The sequence below is a fragment of the Phacochoerus africanus genome, chromosome 11 (genome assembly GCF_016906955.1).
Source record: "Phacochoerus africanus isolate WHEZ1 chromosome 11, ROS_Pafr_v1, whole genome shotgun sequence".
NCBI classification, from domain to species: Eukaryota; Metazoa; Chordata; class Mammalia; order Artiodactyla; family Suidae; genus Phacochoerus; species Phacochoerus africanus.
Genome location: NC_062554.1, coordinates 61,320,362 through 61,345,337, shown reverse-complemented (window position 1 = coordinate 61,345,337; position 24,976 = coordinate 61,320,362). Strand labels below are relative to the sequence as shown.

The 24,976-nt window shown below is 37.2% G+C and overlaps 1 pseudogene; it reads right to left on the bottom strand.

Moving 5' to 3' along the window:
* LOC125112145 (CWF19-like protein 2) overlaps nt 1-24,976 on the bottom strand; it is a 76,946-nt pseudogene that overhangs the window by 26,165 nt on the left and 25,805 nt on the right.

The following is a 24,976-nucleotide window of genomic DNA, read 5'->3' as shown; positions in this document are numbered from 1 at the left end:
ATAAGATATTATACTTATGTTGACTCTAAAGACCTGTCTATATTAATTAGATCAACAAAATTAAACTTTAATATTAACATCTAATGATGAATATCAAATATTGAATATTTTCCAGTTCATGTGAACAAAAATTTACCTTGAGAATTTATATAAGCACTTAATTTCCTAAAAGCCAGTTAAGTGGAGTTCTTTTATGAATTAGTTTTGGCAATGCAGTAGTAGTTTGGCAATGCAAACACAAAGACACAAAAAAGCAAAACAAAGACCTCGTATTTCCCATTCCAAAATTTCACCCCTGAATAAGGTACAACTGTGTAAATCCTGTCAGTTATACGAGAGACTGGATTCAAAGTGTGTTTCTGGCAGAAGGAACAAGTGATCATTACTTGTCTAGATAGCTAAACCCCTTTTTACCAATGTTTATGAAAAAGACATAGGACTTCTATTTGTCCCTGAGAATTCAACTTCCAACTTATACCACATTTCCTGAAATTTGTATTTCAAAAGATGGTGAGATAAGAATTTCTGAAGGCCTTTGAGAAGGCACAGGCAAATGTGCCTTTCCTTTAATGCCAGGAAAAATTTCCCTCAATATGTACAAGCCTCTTCCCTGAGGCCTTAAAGGCCATATCAAGTAAGACAAGGAATGAAGTTTGTTAGCCCTGTTCTAATTTTTGTAGTTTTTGTCTCTCAGGGGAAGGCTGGATTATAAAATGGACTGCAAGAATGATGTGTCCTTTTGTAAAGCCAGAATATCATTATGTTGATCCCAGGCTCCCAGTGTCATTCATTGGAAGTAGTATGTCAGTTGTCTTCCTCCATGCCACTATTTCACACACCTGCCAGGAATCCAAATAAGGTGTAGCTGCTGTTTCTGGAAAGACACAAGCATAACTTCTTCCTCAAGTAATTAAAGGATCAGGGCCTTCCCATATATTTTCCACAGGTGTTTTCCAGTATACTAATGGGGAGGTACCAGGAATACGCTGGTCATTGTGCTGTTCCATGGGCATTATTCCTTATTCATTACAGGTGAAAAAATTTAAAGTAAGCAAATCTTGTCTTAATAATCTTGTGGGGGAGGAGACTTCTTGTCCCCCTTTTTGTTTTTAAAGTTGAAATTTCCATTTATAATGTGCACATTCTACTATAGCTTGTCCTTGGGGATTACAAGGGATGACAGTGACATGTAGAATACCCCAAATTTGACAAAATTCAGCAAAACCCTTATTAGCATAAGCAGGATAATTATCAGTTTTAATATACTGTGGAAGGCCCAAAACAGCAAAAGCTTCTAAACAATTGTTTTTTTTTGTTTTTTTTTGTTTGTTTTTTTTTTCCCACTGTACAGCAAGGGGATCAAGTTATCCTTACATGTAAACATTACATTTACATTTTTTCCCCACCCTTTCTTCTGTTGCAACATGAGTATCTAGACAAAGTTCTCAATGCTACTCAGCAGGGTCTCCTTGTAAATCTATTCTAAGTTGTGTCTGATAAGCCCAAGCTCCCGATCCCTCCCACTCCCTCCCCCTCCCATCAGGCAGCCACAAGTCTTTTCTCCAAGTCCATGATTTTCTTTTCTATGGAGATGTTCATTTGTGCTGGATATTAGGTTCCAGTTATAAGTGATATCATATGGTATTTGTCTTTGTCTTTCTGGCTCATTTCACTCAGGATGAGAGTCTCTAGTTCCATCCATGTTGCTGCAAATGGCATCATGTCATTCTTTTTTATGGCTGAGTAGTATTCCATTGTGTATATATGCCACAGCTTCCAAATCCAATCCTCTGTCGATGGACATTTGGGTTGTTTCCATGTCCTAGCTATTGTGAAGAGTGCTGCAATGAACATGCGGGTGCATGTGTCTCTTTTAAGTAGAGTTTTGTCTGGATAGATGCCCAAGAGTGGGATTGCGGGGTCATATGGAAGTTCTATGTATAGATTTCTAAGGTGTCTCCAAACTGTGGTCCATAGTGGCTGTACCAGTTTACATTCCCACCAACAGTGCAGGAGGGTTCCCTTTTCTCCACAGCCCCTCCAGCACTTGTTATTTGTGGACTTATTAATGAGGGCCATTCTGACTGGTTGTGAGGTGGTATCTCATGGCAGTTTTGATTTGCATTTCTCTTATAATCAGCGATGTTGAGCATTTTCTCATGTGTTTGCTGGCCATCTGTATATCTTCTTTGGAGAAATGTCTATTCAGGTCTTTTGCCCATTTTTCCATTGATTGATTGGCTTTTTTGCTGTTGGGTTTAAACAATTGTTTTTGACATGTTGAAAAGTCTCACCTGCCTGAGCCAAGGCCTGAAGAACAGAGGAATATGTGTCAACAATAACATGGACAAATTTTAAATGACCAAAACTATTAACATAAGTAAAATCCATTTGCCATAGTTGATTATTTTTTGTCCTCTAGGATTGGCTTCAACATTGGTAGACACTTGGTCTAAGCTTTGACATGATGGGAAGGATTTAATAATATCTTGGGCAACAGCATGAGACAGACTAAGCTATCTATTCAGCATTGCTGTGGATTGATGGAGAAGTGAATGTGAAGCATGAGCAGTTTCAAAAATAGAAGTTATAAGCTGGGCCACCTTTTGATGGTGGTTACCATCATGCAAAGGACCTGGTAAAGAAGTATGAGAATGTATATGAGTAATAAAAAATGGTGATGTCCTCTAATAAATTGTTTTGTACAAAAAAGGAACAGTTCTTTAAATTTTTCTGTTTCTAGTTTTTGTACTAATTGTACCACATATTGAGAATCTGAAACAATATTACAAGGTTACGAGATTATTTTCAAAACTTGTTGCACAGCCACTAGTTCCACTTTTTGAACTGAAGTATAAGAAGTTTGTATAATTTTATTAGTATTTGGACCTTGAATACCAACTTTACCATTTGAAGATCCATCTCTAAAATAAGTAAGAGCTTTAGTAAAAGGCTGTGATCTGGTAAATTTTGGAAATATAAAAGAGGTCTCTTGTAGGAATCATAAGTTTAGTTTTGGGTGGATGATTATCAAGTTCCTCTGTATATCCAGCTAAAGCAGTCTGCCATGTCAATGAGGTTTGGAATAAAGTTTCTCTCATAAATTTGTCTGGAGGGACATGTATAACATTTGGAGCTAGAAGAGACAGCACTAATGGCCTGAACCTAAACAGAACACAGATTGGTACTTGACTCCAGGTGCTGGGACTCAAACCCACATGCTGTGATTCTAACCTGGCCTGTGGAAAGTAAAATAATGTCTTTTCTATCAAAGGAAACCTTGGTTATTCCTTTTTGCTGCAGTTTCAGCTGAAATGCCTTCCTGCAACCCCCCTCCTCTTTCCCTATTTTCCCAGTAACAATTTGTTTCAAATTAGCCAACTGACAAGAATGTGTGCCCTGATTTGGCCTATGGGAAGGGGAAAGGTAAATCACCTGCATTAGGGATAAATAGGGGAGGGTCCTTTGTTTGGCACACACACTTTTTGGAGTACATGTGCCCTCTGTAGAGGTCAAGAGCCTTGTTGAGATCTTCCCATGTTCTTGTGTCTCCTTTTTCAACACTGATGATCTGAGACATGTCCCCAACAGATCTGGGGGCTCATCTAGGATTTGGGGTCCACTGGAGTGTGGATTCTCAAGGAGGGGAGACGCATCCCACAGCCTCTTGTGGTGGCCCTAAATTGAGAAGTCTGCTCCTGTGAACTTCAAACCCATGGAGGGTTCTTGACAATGCGGGAAATCATGTGACTGACCAGGCAACTTCCATTAATGGACCAAGGTAGGAAAGATGATGGGTGTGATCAAGTACCTCCTTGGTGGTTGGGGATGGTAGTTGCTAAGCCTCAAAGGGCCTCAGGTGAGACCAGCAGGTTCAGATGGAACTGGCAATTTTGAGTGAAACTGTAAAATCAGAGCACAACCCTCAAAAGGTCTTGGGTGATACCGGTGGTCTCAGGTGAGACCAGCAATTTCTGGTGAAATTGGAGGATCAGAACATGATCCTGGGAAATGGGAAGTAAGTCTTCCCAACCTGTACTTCCACTTGGAGGATCAAATGGGGGAGGGGACCAAATTCCTCCAGACTGTCCTCTGGGATTGATATTAAACTATTAGGGTGACAATCCATGGATGAAGGACAAAAAGAAGGGAAGAATAGTTAAATGTTGTTTCATCTGGACACAGACACCTATTCTGGCCCCATCCGTCTTCTGGCCAAATTTCAGATTGGATGAGGATTGGGTCTGTCAGCTGTTCATTCTGTTTATGCAGGACAAGTCACTGGGGCCTCAGAAGGAAACTTATCATGCTCTCTGTTGGCAGCAGGAACCAGTGGTCTTATTTCCCTTCAGAGCACAGGACCAAAAGGGAAATGAGGAGGAAACCCAAGAACATTCTGGGACTTCCTCTCTTCCATAGGACCCCCTTGGCTTGCTGCTGCCACCTTCCAATCTGCAAAATGGCACTGGCCCCCCTCTAGCCACAGCCACCACCGCTGTCACTGCTGGGGGAGCATAGGAAGGGGAGGCATGCAAAGCCCACCACCCAGGTGCAAGGGCACTGCCACTGCTCACAGTTAACACAGGAGGGAGGGGTGCAGAGCCCCATGCATGCACAAGCACACTGCTGCTGCTTACAGAGTCAGAACAGGAGGGTTAGGCCACAGGCAAAAGTGTGCTGCCCCACCCATGGGATCAAAGCCCACCTTCTCAACAAAACCAAAGGATATGGCAGGGCCTTATTCCAGACTTAGGTGAGCATTAAAACAATGTCAGGAGTTCCTGTCATGGCACAGTGAAAGTGAATCCGACTGGGAACCATGGGGTTGTGGGTTCGGTCCCTGGCCTCGCTTAGTGGGTTAAGGATCCGGTGTTGTTGGGATCTGTGGTGTAGGTTGCAGATGTGGCTCAGATCCTTTGTTGCTGTGGCTGTGGGGTAGGCCAGTTGCTGCAACTCCAATTGGACCCCTGGCCTGGGAACCTCCGTGTGCTGTGGGTGTGGCCCTCAAAAGACAAAACAATAAGTAAAAATAAATAAACATATATATATATAAAATAATGGATTGGAAAGATAAACTATTAGAGAAATTACTAAGAGAGACATAAAAGGTATATGTGAGAAAGAATGAGGAATGGAATTCTATTTTATCAAGGGAAAAGAAGAGTTAGTCTGTCTTCTAGCTTGTTAAATGGAAAATGGAGGACAAACTAATGGATACAGAAAGTGCTGGAAGTTTTGTGGGAAGTAGAAATTGAGGAAGTGTTATTTGTCAGAACTCAGTTTAAAATAAGTTTGAGTAAATTAATTTTAAAATAAGTTGGTACAAAACTTTAACTTGGCTTTTCTTTGTTAAGAAAATGAAGTTTCCTTGGAATGCTACTTTGATAATAGATTATATAATGTTTCTTTTAAGTGATCTGCTGTATTTGCTTTTGAGAGCTCTTGTAACTTTGGTTAAGAAAGAAATATTATCCACAGTAACTTATGATTTTATCTGACCAAATTAAAAAAAAAGTTTTGTTTATAAACACCATCAAATTCCAATTAAAGTGCTTTTAACTCAGCTAACTCAGCTAACTTTAAAATGCTTCATGGGATCCTTGAGGCATTTAAAAAAAAGTTAAATTTACTAGAATTATTTAGAATGTTAAAATACATAGAGAGTATTGTTAAATGAGTGATAAACCTCAGGTTATATAAATAAATAGCTGCTTTTAATATAGATATTCTAGAACTTTTACAGTTTCTGAAATTTGGATATATACTGGTACTATGTTATAATTCTTTTTTTCTCTAGTTATTTCAAATTGTTATGTCACAACAGTTACCAAGTTTCATTGTCAATTTGCATTGCAATCAGATATAAAATGTGCCTTAAATCTTTTGTCACTGTTAGTTAATGGCTTTACTCTGATACCTTTGCAAAAATGTTTCTTTTTCTAGAAGATCTACAGAAAAAAAAACCTTTTTTTAAGAAATACAAATTTCTGACTTCCATACCTTAATGATGAGCTAAGAAATTAAAAAAAAAATCTGAAAAGATAATTGATGATTTCATAAACAGTTAAACAAAAAAGATTGGTTATGTTGGACTATGTGAACTGGTAAATATGGTTATAATTTTATGGTTTCTATTTTAAAAATACTGGCTTTTAATCTGTGTTTTCCAGGTATAAAGAAATCCTTCCCAATAAGAAATTTGGAAAATTATATCTTTGAAAGGAGAACAGAAACATTTCTCTCTTCTCTACCTGATTTCTTCAGAGAATGGAAACTCTCAGGTTCCCAGAAGCTTTATCAGATGATTTAGGAAGGCCACCATGTACAGAGCCTGTAAAAACCTCAAGGTATCTGGGTTTTTTAAAGGGAAGGAATTAACCAAGATCTTTAAGATAAAAATCTTTAAGACAAACCCTTGGCATGACATTCCTAGCCCTGAGGTGCCTTTTAAAAGCTTAGTCTAAGATTCCTCATAAAATTCTAATAAAACCAATTAAAAAATCTATATGATCAATTTTATTCATGTAAATCATCAGGCCAAGGTTGTTGATATCAGACTTAATTGACAAATAAATTAGTCCTGGTTTGGCTAATATTTGATAAAAATGAGAGTAATTTTAGAGAGAAAGAGATGTTTCAATGAAAACTTGCTAAATCTGTTAATCTCATTCTTTTAATTGTGGTCAGTATCACTAAGACTTACTTCCTAGATAGTTCTTTGCTATTATATTATATTGCTGCAAAGTTTAACTGAGCTTCTAAAAGAACATTCTAAGCTTCTTTCTAAAGTTTATCTCAGTAGTTTATTTTTTGATAAAAATCAGATGCCCCAAAACCTGCAACAAGGGGACTATATATACTAAAAAGACATAATATATAAGGACTATTTCCAAGCTTGTAGAGGAAGACCCTGATAACTTACTGTGGAGCCAGGAGGAGGTACAAAAATTTAGGGATTTAAGAGAGGCACTGACAGTTGCCCCTCTTCTGGTTCTAACATCCTTTTGAAAATCCTTTTCATTTATTTGTAAACATAGGCCAGAGGATAGCTCTAGGGGTCCTTACACAGAAACATGGGAAAAGCCACCAGCTGGCAGCCTTCCTTTCCTGCCTCCTGGACCCTGTTTCCAGAGGATGGCTGAGTACATACAGTTGGTAGCCACCACTGCCCTATTAATTAAAGAAAACAGAAAACTCACCTTTGGAGGAAGGCTGACTGTAAGTATAAAAACAGGATATGGGAGCACAAATGCCCAGTTAAAATGGATAAAATATTCTGTGGACACACTACACAAAGGCAGCTGTTATGCTTGTGCCATAGGGAGACCGGAGGCCCAAGTGGTTCCCTTTCCTCTGGGATGGTTATCAGACCCACAGGGTGTTGAATGTGTGATAGTCATCTTCAAGGACAAAATGGCTTGAAATAATGAGTCCAGTTGGACTTTGTCACTGCTATTCCCTGAGGTCAAAATTCTGTGGGTCAGCCCCTGAGAACTGTTCTGCAGCTAAATGAAAATGTCAACTTCTCCTTATGTCTAAAATGACAAGAGGCAAAGGCGACTTTCTTAGGCAACCTGACCAGGAGCAGTGAAAGCTGGTCCTACATCACCCCCACAATAAATCCCAGTTCAACGTGCCCCAGGCAGATGTCTGGTAGTATTGTGGGAGTCCATTAATGGGCATCCTTCCAGAATATCAGAGTGACACCTGTACTTTGATACAATTGGCCATCCCTTTCACCCTGGCATTTAGGCCCCAATCGCAAACTCAGCCAATCCTGAGAAAATGAGACATCACTCCCATGGAAGGTGGTGGTCCTTTGACCCCCAGGTCTATATTGACTCAATAGGTGTCCCAAACAAATTTAAGACAAGAAATCAGGTAGCTGCTGGGTTTGAATCTGCTTTCTTTTGGTGGCCAACCATAAACAAAAATGTTGATTGGATAAACTGCATATTTTACAATCAACAAAGATTCATTAATTACACTAGAGATGTCATTTAAAAAAATAGCTGAACAGCTAGGGCAAACTAGTCAAATGGCAAGGTAAAATAGACTTGCTTTAGACATGATGCTTACAGAAAAGGGTGGAGTCCGTGTAATGACTGATATCCAGTGCTGTTCATTCCCAACAACACCACACAAGACAGCACCATCACCAAGGCCCTATGTGGATTAACCACCTTAACAGATGAGCTTTCAGAGAATTCTGGTATTAATGACCCCTTCACATACCTCCACTAGTCAAGCAAGCCTGCCTTGTGCTGATGGTTTCTTGAGAAGTTATTAACTTACAGTGATCTCCCAATGTCCCCTAATTTCCTTCTTTAACTGTCCTTTATCGGCACTTCTAAAACTACCTGTGCCTACTCCATCCCTATCAGATCCTCTCCAATCAATTGTTTAAGACAGCATCTGCCTTGGATAATAATCTTAGTTATGAGGTCCACATAAAGTGTAGCCATTTTTACTTGATTAGAAAGATGGATCAATTTGACAATGCCAAACTGTGGCATTTCCTGAACTAGGACTGCTGTAGGTGAATTTATAGAGGGCAACAGATCAGAATAATAGGATTATCATAATCAATATGTTGCAAATGTGTCTCATTTATTTTTTCCTCAACCAGCTGTAATTCTTTGAGGGCTACAGGAGGAAATGTATGTGGGGAGGTAAGGTCAGGATTGCCTTTCAATGTTTTAAAAAATGAGTTAATCAATTTGTAGTAATTCCTTAATAAGACTGTAGCCAATTAATATCTCCCAATAATTTTTGAAAATCACTTAATGTATTCAATTGGTCTTTCCAAATTTGCATTTTTTTTTTTTGTGGCCGAATAGTATGACTTTCTATTGAAGTTCCTAAATATTGAAATGGAGGGTTTTTTATTTTATCTGAGGCTATAATAAGCCCCCTTTAAGATATATTTCAGTATCCAGAAAATGTTAAAAACTTGTTCTTTTGAGGTAGAAAGGAGACTATCATCCACACAATGGATAATATATGCCTCGGGATATTTAAGTCTAACAGGAGCTAAGGTTTATCCACAAATTTTTGGCACATGGTAGGGCTGTTTTTCATTCCCTGTGGCAATGCTTTCCATTGATATCATTTTATAGGTGCTTTGTTATTTAAAGCAGGAACAGAGGAAGCAAATCTACATTTATCTTGAGGGGCTAATGGTATGGTGAAAAAACAGTCTTTTAAATCTATAACAATTAAGGCCCAGTCTAAGGGAATTGCAGTAGGAGAAGGCAAGCCTGGTTGCAAGTCTCCCATAGCATACATTGTTTTATTAATTTCTCTTAAATCAGGTAATAGCCTCAATTTACCTGATTTTTTAGGAATAGTAAAAATAGGGTATTCCATGGGCTCTTAATTTCCTCAATATATCCTGGTTGTAATTGCTGAGCTATTAGCTTATGTATTTTAGTCAATTTTTTCTGAGTTAGGGTCTATTTATCTACCCAAATTAGATCATCATTAATCCATCATATAGGACCTGCATGGGCCAATTTTCAATGGCTCCTATTAAAAATACTCATCAAACACTATTCTATGTTTATCAAACTTAATGGGCAAGTTTATAGGTTCTTTTATGTCTTCATTGTTTTTTCCTAAGCCTGTTTGTTTTGTATATCCTAAGTTTTTCCATTAGTTTCCATCTGGGGCAAGAATCATTAGAATCACAACAGACATCCTCAGTTGTTAATTTAAGTCTCATACCAGATAGATGATCTCTTCCCAAAAAGGGACAGGTATATCAGCAATGTAAGGTTTAAAATAACCCATTTTTCCTTCTGGTCCAACTCAGGAAAGCATCTGCTAACTTTGATGGACTGCAGTCCCAACTCCTAATCCTATCAACTTTGGTTGGGGAGGGGGTAATTAAATGCCATGTGGGAAGCCAATCACTATAACAAACAAAACATCAGCTCCAGTATCTGCTAATCCCTTTATATTTTTTCCATTAATCTTAATAGTCATTTGTGGACATTCAGTTGTGACATCCTGAGTCCAAAAGACTTGAGAAGTCACTGAACTTCCAAATCCTGATGTTCCCCTTTCTTTCTGGCAACTCTTTCCTATCTTAAGATATGGCAGCAGTAAAAATTGAGCAATTCTCTTTCCTGGCTGTATAGTATGAATGGTATCTGACCTTGCTATCACCTTAATTTCTCCATGATAGTCTGCATATATTACCCCATGCAAAACTTGTAAGCCTTTCATGCTTAAGCCACTTCTCACTATAATGAGGCCTACAGTGTCAGGAGGAAGAGGGCCATAAATTCCAGTAGAGATAGCCTGAATGCCCTGTTCACACATTAAAACTGTTGCTGTGGCACAGAGTAAGTCCAACCCAGTGCTGCTAGGAGTGGCCCTTGTAAGAGATTGGATTCCTTTTCGGTTTGAGCCACAAATGCACTTATTGGTTGACAGGGCTGGGGCAGGACCCAATTTCCACTTCCTGACACTAAAGCTGTAAATGGGATGCCATTTTGGTGAAATTTAAATCAACATTTATTAGCTTAATGATTTTCTTTCTGAGAATGAGGACACAAACTAGGGTTATGACTAGGTCCTGGAGATGATCTTGTTGCAGGGTGTGCCTTTTCTTTTCAGTGGTCTCAACATTCTCTCTGAAAGTGTCCTGCCTTACCACAGTTAAGACATTTCTTTGCTGAACTTCCAAGTGTTCCTTTCAATGCTGCAGCAAGCATTGCTTGAGTATGGCTTGTACTCCCTACATCTTGACACACCTTAATAAAATCAGAGATGCCCCCTGAATTTTTTATAGGGACCATTGCCCTTTTAAATAAAATAATCTTTTTTAAATAAAATAATATTTATTTATGTTTTCATATGCCAATTGTTTATTTAAAATATCAGCCACCTGAGAAAGTGATACTTAGTGAGGTACCACTCAAGTTAGGTGGTCCACAAATTGTGGGTAATGTTCTATAGGGTCTTGAAGGCATTGTACAAAAGATCCTTGTGGATTTCCTCTCTTGGAAAATGTTATCCATGCTCTTTGAGCAGCCAGACTCAACTGCTCATACACCTCAATATCATAAGTCAGTTGGTTTGCTAAGTCAAGAAAAGGACCCATGCCAACCAACATTTCAAAAGTAATTGGAACATTATTTTTTTGATTTAAGTGAGTCTGTTCCTGACAAAAATCTGAAAGACTAGACTCCCAAATTAAATAGTCTCTACCATCTAGGATGGCTTTGGCTATCATATGCCAATCCCATGGGGGCAGATGAAGTGTCCCCATGCTTTCTACCATACTCATAGTAAAGGGAGCTGTAACTCCATTCTGTATTACACTATCCTGAAGAAATTTAAGAGCTTTAAAATCAAAAGTGTTATGCATATGGATATTTTGTCCTGGGACTTGAGGATCTGGGGTGATATTTATAGGGCATGCTAAAAAGTTCTGATCCTCTACATTAGCAGATTGTAAAACTGATTGAAGGGGAGTTAGTGTTGCCTCCACAGCTAAAGTCTTAAACTCTCAAGAAATGGATCAGTCTGAGGGGGAGCAGAAGGTATAGGCTTTTCAGGGTTCCCATCATGGCACAGCAGAAACAAATCCAACTAGGAACCATGAATTGTAGTTTTGATCCCCAGCCTCGTTCAGTGAGTTAAGGACCTGGCTTTTCCATGAGCTGTGGTGTAGGTCACAGACACGGCTAGATCTGGTGTTGCTATGGCTCTGGCATAGGCTGGCAGCTATAGCTCTGACTAGACCTTTAGCCTGGGAACATCCATATGTTGCTGGTGCAGCCCTAAAAGGACAAAAGACAAAAAAAAAAAAAAAAAAAAGAAGGCACAGGCTTTTCTTTATGCTCCCACAAGAGTTCCACAAAATGTCTTACTAGTGCCCATTTGGAAAAAACAGAAACAGGAAGAGAGGCCCCAGACTGATTGGCATGCTTTAAATTTTCTCCCATGAGATCTCAACATTTCAGGTCCACAGTACCCTAGCCTGGAAGCCAAGGGTTATGTTTGATCATGGCTTCTGACAATTCCTCTATCTTAGACTCTGTTACCTGAACTCCTGACTGTTTCAACATACATTTAAGCAATTGAATACAATGTTTACTTTCCTTTGATTGATTCCACCCCATTGTTATCCTGGTTTAAATTTTCTACTTGCTCACTCATGGTCAGGACTCCATCAAGTGCAAGGCTATCATCTCCTCCATCTATAGTTTCATATTCTCCTCTTAGCAGACCTTCTCTTCCAGCCCCATGTTGGGTGCCACTTTGCTGCATCCTGAGCTGCCGGGCAATGGGGGATCCTGAAAGAGGGATGGCATGGTATAACAAAACACACAAGACTCTTTTACTTTTAGAAAGTGGGGGGCCAGGAGACATTCTGTTCCACAGAACAAAAGGTGCACATGACTTTTATTAAGGAAGGTAATGAGATTAGTGGGATTAAGGAAGGTGACAAGATTAGTGGTCAAGACAAAGCTATCTCTTAGTGATATCAAAGGGAACTACTAGCAAGGAAGTTACTGGTTCATGCCCTTAGGACATAATGCAGCTATTTATAGAATAGCATGGTTAAGGTATAAATCCCTTATCAAGGAGACCCTGTACTTGAGAACTCTGCATCATCATTGGTATACATGCTTTTCTGGCTTTGCCACACACCAAGTTTGCTTTCTTCAGAGTTCAGTAGTTCAACCGTCTCCAACAGATATCAGTTATAATTACTAGATAAAACCATATAACCAGTTTCAGAAATTAATATTTTAAAGATTACATATCCTTTCAATATTTTGACATGAACGTGTGAATATACATTTAAATATTAATAAAATTATTTCTTTTCTTCCCTTTTTTCATCCCTTACCATCTAACATAAAATATATAAACAGTAGCTTTGTATGATATTCTGGGGAAAGAGCCTGTTTTTGGTTGTATGTAGGATAATTGTGTCATATTGGACAGAACCATGACTTTATTATTTTCTTTATGTGGAGGTTAAATATAGTTTTTTTAATTTTTATTTCTCCAAAACATTTTTTTCTACTATACAGCATGGAGACCCAGTTACATATATGTGTATACATTCTTTTTTCTCCCATTATCATGCTCCATCATAAGTGAATAGACATAGTTCTCAGCGCTACACAGAAGGATCTCATTGTTAATACATTCCAAAAGCAATAGTTTGCATCTATTAACCCTAAACTCCCAATCCATCCCAATCCCTCCCCCTGTAGGTTAAATATAGTTTAAAGAGAGAAGCCAAGGTTAACATGGCATAGGTTGTGGTCACTGTGTCAGTGTGATTAGGCTGACATAAATTTTCCAGAATTCCTTTTTCTGTGTGTTTCTGGTTATGGTAGACAACAAAAGAGATGTTTATAGAAGCCCAGAAGAGTAGAAATAAGACAGCAGCCATTTTATAGCTTGCATACATTGTCACTTAACCACTGGTTCACCTTGTATCAGGCAGCAGATGAGTTTGCAACTGCCCCACTTTTTCCACCATCCTCCTTCAGGGCCAGATGTGTGTGTCTATTTCATGGATAAATCTGTAGAATATCCGCACCATCAAGGTCAGAGGCAACAAGAACTGATTCATGTATCTGTCAATCCTTGACAGTTCCAGATCATATTTTTTCTTAGTATCCCCACTTTACATTCATTTTTCCTTCCCAAGTGCTTGCCCTCTGGACTTAAATCTCCAAATTCAGATGCAACAACAATAGCCTTAAAAAGATTGCTTAACCAACTTCCCTAATTTCATAAGGTCAAATTCGTAAAGAAAATTGTGTCTTTTAATAGTTCTGTTTCTCTGATTGAGAAGTGACTGATACAGATATAACCCTCTAGAAATAGCAATAACAAGCTTCTGTTCAGAGGCTCTGCTTGTCTGACATGTTTTTGAGAATATTCCAAGGATGTTTTTATTTTTAATATCATTAACCTTAACAGTAATTAAAATTCAGATATTTCAAATGCCAATTGCATAAAATTATGGTAGAAAATTAATGTAATAATAAAATAAAGCCACTCCTTTTCTGCTTCAGTCCACTATCTCCAAAGACTGAATTTGATTATACTATTTTAGTATAGTCTAATCCTTTCTCTAGTCCTGCTTGCTGTATTACAGAAAAATTGTTGTATTTTATAAATGGTTCCACTAGACACTCATAAGCTGAACTGGCTCTTCACAGTTCAGCACAATTAGAAAAACCTCTCATTTTACACACTGGCAATTTCAGAAGATTCAAACCTTGGATACTCCATCAACTCCTCTCTCACTCTCAGTAAATGACCTCATAGGGAAAATTAATATCAGATAAGGATTTCCTCATCTTGGGGGTTCCCATCATGGTTCAGTGGAAATGAATCTGACTAGCATCCATAAGGATTCAGGTTTGATCCCTGGCCTTGCTCAGTGGGTTAAGGATCCAGCATTGCTGTGAGCTATGGTGTAGGTCACAGATGTTGCTCATGTCTGACATTGCTGTGGCTGTGTCATAGGCCAAAATATACAGGTTTGATTTGACCCCTAGCCTGGAAACCTCCATATGCCACAGGTATGGCCCTGTGGGTGTGGCCCTAAGGAGATAAAAAAAGAAAAAATAATAATATCACCACTTTACCTTACCTCTCAGGAACAGTGGACACAATTATTCCCAACCTCTTTCCTTTCTTCTCTAGCTTCTGAAACACCATACCTTAAGCTTTCCTTCTACCTCACTAGCTATACCTTCTCAGTCTCATTTGTTGAATCTTTTTGTCCTCTTCCAGATGGTACTCAGCTCAGTCTTCAAGATCTCCTCACTAATAATTTCTTATGTCTCACAGCCTTAGATACATTTAAATGTTGGCAGCATCTAAATCTATATGCCACAGGGAGAACAAACATATACCCAGAGCTGCAGGGGCAGTCACTCCACAGCACCATGTGAATAGCTAATGGGCATACCTCAAGTGTCCTAATAGTATTCTTCATCTCCTACTTCCCAAAAAATTTGTCCCCTGCAAATAAATAGCACCAACACTGCCCCAAATCTGAATACTTCTCACCAGTTTACCACCCTAATCCAAGGCTCTATTTGAATTAATGAAATACCCTCATAAGTGATCTCTAGGCTTCCACTCTTGCCTCTCTACATTACCTTCTCAAAAGAGCTACAAGAAAAATCTTTCAAAACATAAAACACCAGTTTCCAGATTGACATTTAAGGAGCTAAAAGTCATGATTCTATTTCAACAAGTTTAAAGCTGAACAAACTAAAAAATCAATAGCTCCTTTTAGATCAGGAAAGTGACTGACCCAAAAATCAAAGAGACAGGTGGGTACAGAGAATCATAACTTATCTGTGCAGAAACCAGTGGTTCTGCTGGAACCAGTGTCAGGGTAGGAAAACTTAAACTATAATTGATAAAGTGCAGGAGGATCAGTGTGGACAAATATGAGTCAAAAACTCCAGTCATGGGGGGGCACTCAAACTTTTGTGAATTTTATCTCTAGGAATTCTACAAGGTCCTCAGAGTAAAGATCAGGAAAAAATTCTCTACATTTTTTTACAGGGGGAGGAGAAAAGGAATCACTTTGAAATATAATAGAGCATTCTATTCTTCTAAATAAGCCCCCTCCCCCCATAATAGAAACTATTTTAACAGAGTTTAACCTCCTGGGGTTTTATCAGAGCCTAACTTACCTGAGGGAAGGAAATGCCCACCTCCAGCTCCTTCTAGCCATTCTATCCCAAATACATGGAGAAAAAACTGAGAAGTACTGGTGAAATTTACAGTCCAGAGGCACAGGCTTACCAAGTACAGATGGATAATGTAAGCAGAGAGATGGATATTTTAGAACCAGAAAGAAATGCTAGAAATAAAAAATACTATAACAGAAATGACAAATGCCTTTGATGGATTTATTTGTGACTGAATAAAGCTGAGGAAAGAATCTCTGAGCTTGAGGATATGACAACAGAAACCTCCACAATTGAAAAGCAGAGAGAACAAAGACAAAAACAGAAAAAGCAGGGACTTCTACTTGTTGCACAGCAGAAATGAATCTGACTAGTATCCATGAGGACAAAACTTCAATTCCTGGCCTCATTCAGTGGGTCAATGATCTGGCATTGCCAAGAGCTGTGGAGTAGGTCATAGATGAGGCTCAGATTCCCCGCTGCTATTGCTGTGGTGTAGGCCAGCAACGGTAGCTCCCATTCAACCCCTAGTCTGGGAAATTCCAGATGGTGCAGGTGTGGTCCTAAAAAAACTAAAAAATAGGAGTTTCCATTGTGGCTCAGCAATAACAAACCCAAGTAGTATCCATAGGGATATGGATTCAATTCCCGCCCTAGCTCAGTGGGTTAGGTATTCCATGTTGCTGTGAGTTGTGGTGTAGGTCACAGATGTGGCATGGATCCCAAGTTGTAGTATAGGCCATAGCTGTCCAATTCAACCCCTAGTCAGAGAACTTCCATATGCTTCAGGTGTGGCCCTGAAAAAGCAAAAAAAAAAAAAAAAAAAAAACCCAAACAGAAAAGAATATACAAAAACTGTGAAACACTACTGAGGTCATGACACTATTATAGCAAAAAAAAAAAAAAAAAGAAAACTTCAAATAGTTTCCCATCATTTAAAATAAAAATAAAAGCTCTCTTACCATGCCCTGTAAGACATGATCTGACTCCTGCTGTCTCCCATTTCATCTCTTTCCCTTTTTCCCGCTATTCATGGTCCCATGTCATCTTTCTCTCTTTTAATTCTTCTCAGGTTTGTCTCTGTTTCAGATTCTTTGCATTTGCTGTTTTTTTTTTGCATGAAAAGTATTCCCACATGTATTCATGTGGACCACTCCTTCACTTCATTCAGAAGTCTACCTCCACGGAGAGGCCTTCCTTCAGCATTATGCTGAAAATATCATTCTATCTCCTATTTTGCTTTATCCCCTACAAAAAAAAATCTCTTTATTTTGTGATATATTATTTGTGTTATATCATTTTTATATCATGCATTTGTTCATTTTTTCTCATCCACTAGAAATATAAGTTCCTTGAATGGGGACACTTTATTGCCTCACTACACCTAGCACATAGAATGGTATCTAACATAAATTAGGTGCTCAATAAACAACTTTTATATTAATAAATTATTATTATGATTGTTAACAGGGCTTTTTTTATATTGTATATAAACTTGAATGGATTATAAGATTACTAAAACTATATTTAGTTCAGACTTCCACATAAAATAATCTGTTCCCCTTCTGATAAGGAAATTTTCATAAAAATCTGTCCTTTCTGCACTGAATTTCCAGACCCTAGATGATTTCCAGTATTTCCTCCAAAATAAAGAGAGGTAAAAAAATGATCTTAATGAGCTAAATTTAAAATGCCACACAATTCTTGGTGATGAGAAGAATAATCATTTCTATTTAAACTCAAGTTTGTTTTACTACCTTTAACACATACATACATATACACTGATACCATGGTTACTGATATTTTGGTTTTCATTAGCTTAATTTTTTTGGAGTTCCTGCTGTGGTGCAGCAGAAATAAATCCAACTAGGAACCATGAGGTTGCAGGTTTGATCCCTGGCATTGCTCAGTGGGTTAAGGATCCAGGGTTGCCATGAGCTATGGTGTAGGTTGCAGACATTGCTCAGAACTGATGTTGCTGTGACTGTGGTATAGGACAGCATTTGCAGCTCTGATTCGACCCCTAGCTTGGGAACCTCCATATGCCACAGGTATGACCCTAAAAAATTTTTTAAAAAGTTAATTTTTTCATCAGGTTTATTCAAGATTTACAAAATTTATTCACAGAGTTACAAAAATAAAAGTTTAGTAAGGTGTACAGTTAAAAAAGTCTGCCTCCTGTCCCTCAGATACCAGGTTCAGACTCCACCACCAAACAGTATCATACCAATGGTATTATAAGCAAGAATGGGCATTTTTTTCTCTAAAATGCCAGATAGTAAATATTTTCAGTTTTGTGGGTTATAAAATCACTGTCACAACTATTCAGCCTAGCTATTATAAAATTAAAACTACTTTAGACTACATGTAAACAAAGGTGCATTGCTGTGTTCCACTAGGACTTTATCTGTAAATACATCCAGTGAGCAGAATTTTTCCAGTGGGTCAAACCCTGTTATAGACCTAAATATGTCTCTTTCATAAAAAATGTTAATAGTAGTATCTTAAAAGGACTGCAGTGTAAGGGTCTGCAACAAAGAATGCTATTTGAAAGAAAAATTCATCCTATTACCCATGAAATATTGATGTACATTTTCAAAAAAATATACAATTTTAATATAAATAGACAAGATTATTCCAAGATACCTTCTCTGGAATCTATAATATATTACTTGAAATATATACCTTATGGCATAATTATGAAGACCTGGAGAAACATCAAGACAAAACAGATTGGGAACCTAACTAGCAGCATATTGTCAATCTGAAGTCTGGCCCTTAAACAGTAGATCAAATATATAAATAACATTTTCATGGAATACATTACAAAATTAAAGTGTTCTTTCTAACAACAACAATGAAACAAAATCCCAAATGTATACTGCCCAATCAAATCAATTCCAAAATGCATGTTTCCAGTATATCTACAAAGGGTTTAATTTAATAAAACAAATCAAGATTAGATAGAACCAACTGTCTCTGAAAAGCAGATCATTATAGACTGAGTAACCAGCTTCTCAAAATTCAAAGGTATCATACAGAATATATCTTACCTTAGAGGCCATGCTCATAAAAAGTTTGATTTTTTCTGCTGTTCCCATTTTTTCATTCTTTCTTTTTTTTTTTGTCTTTTTGTCTTTTCTAGGGCTGCACCCATAGCATATGGAGGTTCCCAGGCTAGGGGTCTAATTGGAGCTGTAGCCACTAGCCCACACCACAGCCACAACAATGCCAGATCTGAGCCATGTCTGTGACCTACACCACAGCTCATGGCAATGCCAGATCCTTAACCCAGTGAGCAAGGCCAAGGATCGAACCCACAACCTCATGGTCCTTAGTCAGATTTGTTAACCACTGCACCATGATGGGAACTCCCCATCTTTTCATTCTTGACTGAATCATTTAGGTTCAGATTATCATGACTGTATTTGACCCATTCTTTTTCCTCATGAGTTGAAGGCTACAACAAATGAACATCATTAGTTTAGTGAAAACATGAGTCTCAATTACCTATAAATCTGATATTAAATGTAAAAATCCCACTATGTAGCATAGTCTCTCCTTTCTGTTTATTCCTATTCTATCTGCTTCCATATATAAGAATTTCCATTAGAGTAATACTCTCTACCTCTTCTGCCCCTATACTTTCTTCTTCCCCAGGGGTGGAATCTTAACACTATATGATTTATGAGTTTTGAGGAAAGGGCAGAATTGCCTTTTGTCCTATTTTCTCCTCTCTGCTCCTCCCCTCCTTGTAGTAAAAATTCCCTACAGCTGTGGAGGGACATCAGCAATTATCCAGGAATCTGGGAAGCATATCAAACACAAAAGTGAAGTATTAGCAAGCCCACTTCAAAGAGCTCTATCACAAATGAAGCTGATGTTCTGATTCTCATCTAAATAAATTCTAGGGTTTCCTGTCAGTTGGCCCCACACCTACATGTGGAAAAGAAATGTGCTATTTATTTCCCACAAATCAAATCAAATCTCTCCAACACTGTTCTCACTTTCCCTTTCTCCAAATAAAACCTACTCTTCAACTTATTTGAGATCTTTGGAAACATGTGGCAAATATTTTTTCCCAATATTACTCTTCCTGTATTCACTAGCTTACATCTCATGCTCCCTGATTTCAATCATTCCCTGGCTCCAGACCCCTTTCTATTTCATTATACGCCAAAAACAAACCTCAATTCTGAGTGAATGTGTCTACCCTCTTTACTCCTACACCTAGATTAGTCAGTAGTAGGCAATTCAAAAAGAACATTCATAATGCCATCTGGCAATGTATCTATGAATCCCTAGCCAGTTTTACCATTTCACACACTTCAAACATTTACAATTATCCTGCCACATCTCCCTTCCAAACCTCTAATACCTCTCATTTCATTAGAAGAGTTATCCATTTCACTTCTATTTGCAGAACAAATCAATTACTATCTCCAGAAACATAGGCACTCAACAGGCAGATCATAAACACTTGACAGAAAAATCCTAAATGAAAAAATCTTCTGTAGACCCAATCACCACTTGTATGACCTTTCAAATTTAAAACAGAAAACCTAATGGGAAAAATGAATCTGTTGTTTTTGCCATTTTAGGAGCCTAAAGGTAGTACTAAAAATTAACTGCTGTATCTAACAAAGAAAATTAGGTTTATAAAGGATCACAGCAATTAGATAATTAAGATATTGCTGTATATGGATATCCCATCACCAAATCTCAAATTAGCTAACACAGGTAATAGGTTTATGGGACAAAGGTTTTCCCTAAGAGCAATGATAATTATGTAAAAAGAATCTAGAAAAAACATCAAAGAAATGTACACTAAAATTGCCTTAAACATTCAATATCCATAATCATTTGAAAACTATAGTTGAATTAGATTTCATTTTGTAAAAGGTAAAGGGATATAACTTACAATAAAAGTAATAACATTACTTGCAACCTTATAATTTTGGCATTATAAAGCTACATTTCAGAAAATATTCTAAAACATAGTTGACCACTGAACAATGCAGAAGTTAAGGGCACCAACCCACATGCAGTGGAAAATATTAGTGTGACTTTAGAGTCAATCTTCTATATCTACACTTTCACATCCATGAACTCAAACCATCACAGACTGTGTTGTATTATAGTATGTATTTCATTGAAAAGGTTCTGCACATAAGTGGACTTTTGCAGCTCAAACCCATGTTTTTCAAGGCTCAGTTGTGGTCTGATGCAAAGAAAGACCCAAGAGGAAAAAAAGGAATTTTGATTAATAAACAAAAGATACATGCAGAACATACAGTCTGTCTCTTCCTTCTTCCTCCTTTAGATTCCAGATATTTTCCTGGTGTGTTCACAGGCCACATTCTGTGAATGTGACAAGGATCACCTCTTACTGGTCTTCATTCTATGGCAAGATTCAGAGATAACTTTTGAAATTATAAAAGACTATTAAATGCTTATATTTTATAACTTAAAAAAGCACAAAAATGATTTTAGTTTTCACATAATATTATGGATTATCTTACATTTCCCAAACTTTCATTATTGGCTCTAATGTAAAATGACTATAATCTTTTCAGGGAAAAGGTGGGAAAAATATACAAAGTTTATTTTTTTCTAAGAAACAATAGAAAAGCAAACTTCAAATATTGTTTTCATCTAGACAATAGTAAAATATGACAAAGCACCAATATTCAAACAGGCATTGTGGGAGTGTGCCCAGCACTTATGCAGCAGATGTGTTTAATGAATGTTTCTTCAGTTTAAAGATCTACTAAGACTTTAAAGCAATAAAATCACAAACAATCTTGTTAAAGTAGCTACTGATATTCCACACAACTTGATCTTATATTCACACAATATTAAGTGGACAGTAAAAATTATTATCACTACTTTTTTTTCTTCAATTAATCAATTAGTGTTACTTAATAAAGTCTCATATTTAAAGAGTATCTCTACTTATTCCCTTACTGGATAATAGAGATGGGGAAAGCAAGGGTGGTAGGGCAAGATAAGAGTGGGGGATTAAGAGATAGAGAGTATATATATAATATAAATAAACTATAAGGATATATTGCACAGCACAGGTAATACAGCCCTGTATTATGTAATTATAAATGGAGTATAATCTTTAAAAATTGTGAATCACTTGAAACTTATATAACATTACAAATTAACTGTATCCTCAAAAAATAACATTTAAAAAAAATGTATATTGCTTCAATTCAAAGTTACCATTAAAAATTCCAGGAGTTCCCACTGTGGTGCAACAGGATCAGCAGCATCTCTGCAGCACCAGGACACAGGTCCAATCTCCAGCCTGGCATATTGGGTCGAAAGATTTTATGTTGCCACAGCTGTGGCACAGATTATAACTATGGCTCGGATCTGTTCATTGGCCCAGGAATTCCATATGTTATGGGACAGCCAAAAAAAAAAAAATCTAAATAACTCAAAGCCTTTGGAAATGAAGGAAAATTCTTCCACTAGATCAGGTGGTGTTCTGAAATTCTGTCATCACTGACATCTATTTCCTTTTTTCTTTCACTTGTTTATCTCTCATTTTTTTATTAAAGTTTCAATTTTTACCTTTTAAAATCACAAGAAATAAGCAGTAATTATTGTTCTTAATATTTTCATGATTTCTGAACAATCTCTACCGTATCTCTATGTCCACAGAAAGCAGGCTGTTCACTTCACACAAGTACTCAGCCAAAGCAGTGAGTAGAATGAATACCAAACTACATTATGTTCACCAAGATGTAATCCTGGCTCAAGGCTATTTTTTAATTTGTAAAAGGTATTCACAGGACTACATCTGCTCAAAGGAAATACCTTTTTCTAATCCTATAAAGCATTAGATGGACTCACAGAAGCCTTTGTTAGTCTCATTTTTTCCAATTCTTAATGCTATTTATTTGCATCTTCTATTTTTTCCCTTTGATTAGCCTTCCCAAAGGGTTACCTATTTTACTAATACTTTTTTTAAAAGAATGGACTCGGTGTTTTTATAATTTCTACAGGTTTTTGGTTTTCTATTTCAGTAATTTCAGCTTTTATTTAACCCTCATATCTTGCATCTACTCTTTGACATATTTTCTCTTATCTCTCCTTTGTTGAGTTATTGGCTAATGCCATAGACAGCACAGTGTGATGGTGTGGGCTCTAGAGCCAGAATGCCTATGTTCCAATCCTGCATCATTATATTATCTTGGAATTCATTTAATTCCTTCAAATTCCTCATTTTTAAAATAAATTAATAAGGTGTTTTCAGGTTCTAGTAAATTAATACATATCAAGTATTTAGAAGAGTTGTATAGGTATACAGTAATTGATAAATTTGGATATAATTTTTAGTTACTATTCATTTCATTAATTCTTTACTTAATTCAGTTCTGCCTATGATTTCTCCCATATCATTTCAAAAGTTCCTAGAATATTGTTTCTTTTTTTTGTTTGTCTGTTTTTATCTATTTACTTCAGCTAATATTGTTTCTTAATATCCACTTATTATTGTTTCACTTTTATCTCATTTTATTCCATCATATCTTATTCTTTTTTTTCCCCACTGTACAGCATGGGGATCAAGTTATTCTTACATGTATACATTTTTTCCCCCACCCTTTGTTCTGTTGCAATATGAGTATCTAGACATAGTTCTCAATGCTACTCAGCAGGACATATCTTATTCTTCATAAGACTCTTATTCTGTTCTTATAATTGAAGCTACAAAATATACTTAAATTTAAAATCATTTTAAGACTTCACTATCATGTTAAATTTACTGGCAATAAGTATTTGTACCCCATTTTTTTTTAATATCTTTCTCAGGGTGAACTGATCTTTTCTGGAATTTTGTTGTGCAAGGTTATCTTAAGTTTTTTTTTTTTTTCCTTCCCTCCTATCTCTCTGCCTATTCTTACCATTCACTAATTGGTAGTTTTTACTGTTTCCATTCAGTCCATCAGGATTTCCCATTTTTATAATTACACAGTGATAATGGGGATATTTCACATAATCTAAATAATGGCTGCGAAGTTGTTTGCTTTCTCTATGTCTCCTGTTATAAACAATTTCCTATGAGCTGTGGGGAGAAAATTTTTCCTCTACCATCCTAGGTTCTTTGGCTGCTCTAATAATAAAACTGACATGAGACAGATTAACAGGAGAAAAACAAATTTAATTTTGTACTTATGGAGGCCCCAGAGGCTGCTCATATACATTTTAAGAATCAATTATTTGTAAAGATTTGACAAAACAAAAGGTTTTTGCTTTGGGTAGCAAATTGCGTTTATACAGATTTCTTGGCCTCAAATTCCCTGTCTCCGGCAATAAGGATGCCTTCCAACCTCCTAGCATAGGGAGGATACCATCCCATGGGAGCTTTGTTTCCTGCTTTCAGGGGAACAAAGGAAAGTCATAGTGTTCTTACACCAGCTATTTCTCAGGTAACTTCAATTCAAAATAATCAACATCACACTTTGGCATATTTTGGGGCACCCTGCTCCAAACCCCATCAGATCTATAAACCTAAGTATTCTAGGCCTTTTCCACACTCCTTTTACAGGAGTCATCAAACTTGGTTGAGACAGAAAAAGGCTGTGTAAGAGGACCATTAATTCCCATGATCTCAGATGAGCTCAATTTCTAGCCACTCTGCCTATTTTGGGAGTTGGATTCCTTGAAGCTCCAGCTCATTATTTTATGTTTTTGTTCAGTTTCATATCCACAGAGAAATTCATCTTGAGTTTTTTTTTCTTGTTTTTTGCCTTTTCTAGGGCCACTCTCATGGCATATGGAGATTCCCAGGCTAGGGGTCTAATCGGAGCTGTAGCCACTGGCCTATGCCAGAGCCAAAGCAATGAGGAATCTGAGCTGCATATGCAACCTACACCACAGCTCACAGCAATGCCAGATCCTTAACCTACTCAGCAAGGCCAGGGATTGAACCCACAACCTCATGGTTCCTAGTCAGATTTGTTAACCACTGCGCCATGACGGGAACTCTGCATCTTGATTTTTAAGCCATGTTACATCTCTTCCAATTTTCTCATCTCATATTTTGTCTGTGATTGCTATGTTTTTGTACAGACTGAAAGCCTCAAAGCACTAATGTATCTCTAGCCATAGCATTCAGAAATGTTGCTCTAGCTCAGTGATTTGCCAAACTCTTTAGGAGACCATTGTGTAAACATTATTTCAGTACCAAGACTCAGAAAATAAATGATTACCCAGACACAAACTGAAAATATATTCCATGACTACATCTCTTAAGTTACTCAAGC